The following is a 2,500-nucleotide window of genomic DNA, read 5'->3' as shown; positions in this document are numbered from 1 at the left end:
TTTTATTTATTTGGAAATGCATATTCAATGTCAACATTGAAAGAAATGTTTGTATATCTAGCAAAATATCAAAGACATTTGGCACACTAGAAGGTGCAAAATTAACATCAATTGTTAGGAGATTAATCTGTTAATCTGTGAGTTCTAAGGTAGATACAAGACAAATTGTGTTTTGATATAGTATATTTTTGATTAGTTGATTTTAATTTACATAAAGAAATTAGCTTTCCATATTTTGGTTTGCTGCAAGACTATATTTGGGCTCCATTATTTCTTGAACAATTAAACAGTTAAAAAAACAAGCTAAATTTGAAAAGTGAAAAAGTGTTGATGTTTTAAAGCTATATCTAGCAAAATATCAAATACATTTGGTCATTAGAATGTGCAAAATTAAGCCCAATTGTTAGTAGATAAATCTGTTAATTTGTGAGTTCTAAGGTAGATACGATTTTGATATGGCATATTTTTGATTAGTTGATTTTAATTTACATATGCAACGTAGCTTTTTCTATATTTTGTTTTGCTGCAATATTATATTTGGGCCCCATTATTTCTTCAACAATTAAACACTTAAAAAAACAAGCTAAATTTGAAAAGTGAAAAAGTGTTGATATTTTAAAGTATCTCTAATCTTGATGTAAATGTGGCTACAGATGGAAGATCTATGAAAACTGCTTTCTAAACTAGCTGTTGCCAGATGATAGAAAAATAACAAATTTAAGTTAAACTTCTGACTGTAGAGGAGTTTGGTACAGCAATCCTTAGGTCGCTGGTTCAATTCCGGCTCGAAGGAAACAATTTTTTTTGATTATCTTAGATGGCCATTTATGTAATTTTACACATTCTAAACCATGCAAACCATGCAAAACATAAACCCTTCTCCTAATTATGTTAAAATAAACACTTTAACACATGCGAGGTAGTTGTGGCCGAGTGGTTAAGGCGATGGACTAGAAATCCATTGGGGTCTCCCCGCGTAGGTTCAAATCCTGCTGACTACGTGCAGATTGATGTTTTCTTTTTCTTCAAATTTTACCAAATCTTGCAGCTAGTGATGCTAAGAGTGAGAACAGGCATTAGTGCATCAAAATATTTGGGATGCCAGTCTGTTCTCTTTTTTATCTTTCACACATTTTCTTCCATTCATTGAGCCTAAGCCCAGTCACTCTTAGCAGCCACACTGATTACCTTTTATTTATTTGGAAATGCATATTCAATGTCAACATTGAAAGAAATGTTTGTATATCTAGCAAAATATCAAAGACATTTGGCACACTAGAAGGTGCAAAATTAAGATCAATTGTTAGGAGATTAATCTGTTAATCTGTGAGTTCTAAGGTAGATACAAGACAAATTGTGTTTTGATATAGTATATTTTTGATTAGTTGATTTTAATTTACATAAAGAAATTAGCTTTCCATATTTTGGTTTGCTGCAAGACTATATTTGGGCTCCATTATTTCTTGAACAATTAAACAGTTAAAAAAACAAGCTAAATTTGAAAAGTGAAAAAGTGTTGATGTTTTAAAGCTATATCTAGCAAAATATCAAATACATTTGGTCATTATAATGTGCAAAATTAAACCCAATTGTTAGTAGATAAATCTGTTAATTTGTGAGTTCTAAGGTAGATATGATTTTGATATGGCATATTTTTGATTAGTTGATTTTAATTTACATATGCAACGTAGCTTTTTCTATATTTTGTTTTGCTGCAATATTATATTTGGGCCCCATTATTTCTTCAACAATTAAACACTTAAAAAAACAAGCTAAATTTGAAAAGTGAAAAAGTGTTGATATTTTAAAGTATCTCTAATCTTGATGTAAATGTGGCTACAGATGGAAGATCTATGAAAACTGCTTTCTAAACTAGCTGTTGCCAGATGATAGAAAAATAACAAATTTAAGTTAAACTTCTGACTGTAGAGGAGTTTGGTACAGCAATCCTTAGGTCGCTGGTTCAATTCCGGCTCGAAGGAAACAATTTTTTTTGATTATCTTAGATGGCCATTTATGTAATTTTACACATTCTAAACCATGCAAACCATGCAAAACATAAACCCTTCTCCTAATTATGTTAAAATAAACACTTTAACACATGTGAGGTAGTTGTGGCCGAGTGGTTAAGGCGATGGACTAGAAATCCATTGGGGTCTCCCCGCGTTGGTTGAAATCCTGCCGACTACGTGCAGATTGATGTTTTCTTTTTCTTCAAATTTTACCAAATCTTGCAGCTAGTGATGCTAAGAGTGAGAACAGGCATTAGTGCATCAAAATATTTGGGATGCCAGTCTGTTCTCTTTTTTATCTTTCACACATTTTCTTCCATTCATTGAGCCTAAGCCCAGTCACTCTTAGCAGCCACACTGATTACCTTTTATTTATTTGGAAATGCATATTCAATGTCAACATTGAAAGAAATGTTTGTATATCTAGCAAAATATCAAAGACATTTGGCACACTAGAAGGTGCAAAATTAAGATCAATTGTTAGGAGA

The 2,500-nt window shown here is 31.6% G+C and overlaps 2 non-coding genes across 2 annotated transcripts; both read left to right on the top strand.

The window, feature by feature from the left end:
- The first annotated feature begins 919 nt into the window (after window positions 1–919).
- TRNAS-AGA (transfer RNA serine (anticodon AGA)) lies at window positions 920–1,001 on the top strand. Its single transcript has one exon. It is a non-coding gene; the product is annotated as a tRNA-Ser (tRNA).
- Window positions 1,002–2,108: 1,107 nt separating this feature from the next.
- On the top strand, window positions 2,109–2,190 carry TRNAS-AGA (transfer RNA serine (anticodon AGA)). The gene has a single exon. It is a non-coding gene; the product is annotated as a tRNA-Ser (tRNA).
- Window positions 2,191–2,500: the final 310 nt, after the last annotated feature.

The sequence above is a fragment of the Taudactylus pleione genome, unplaced genomic scaffold, assembly GCF_031769625.1.
Source record: "Taudactylus pleione unplaced genomic scaffold, aTauple2 ptg000050l, whole genome shotgun sequence".
Classification (NCBI taxonomy): domain Eukaryota; kingdom Metazoa; phylum Chordata; class Amphibia; order Anura; family Myobatrachidae; genus Taudactylus; species Taudactylus pleione.
The sequence above is the reverse complement of the archived record's forward strand: the minus strand, read 5'-3'. Positions and strand labels throughout refer to the sequence as shown.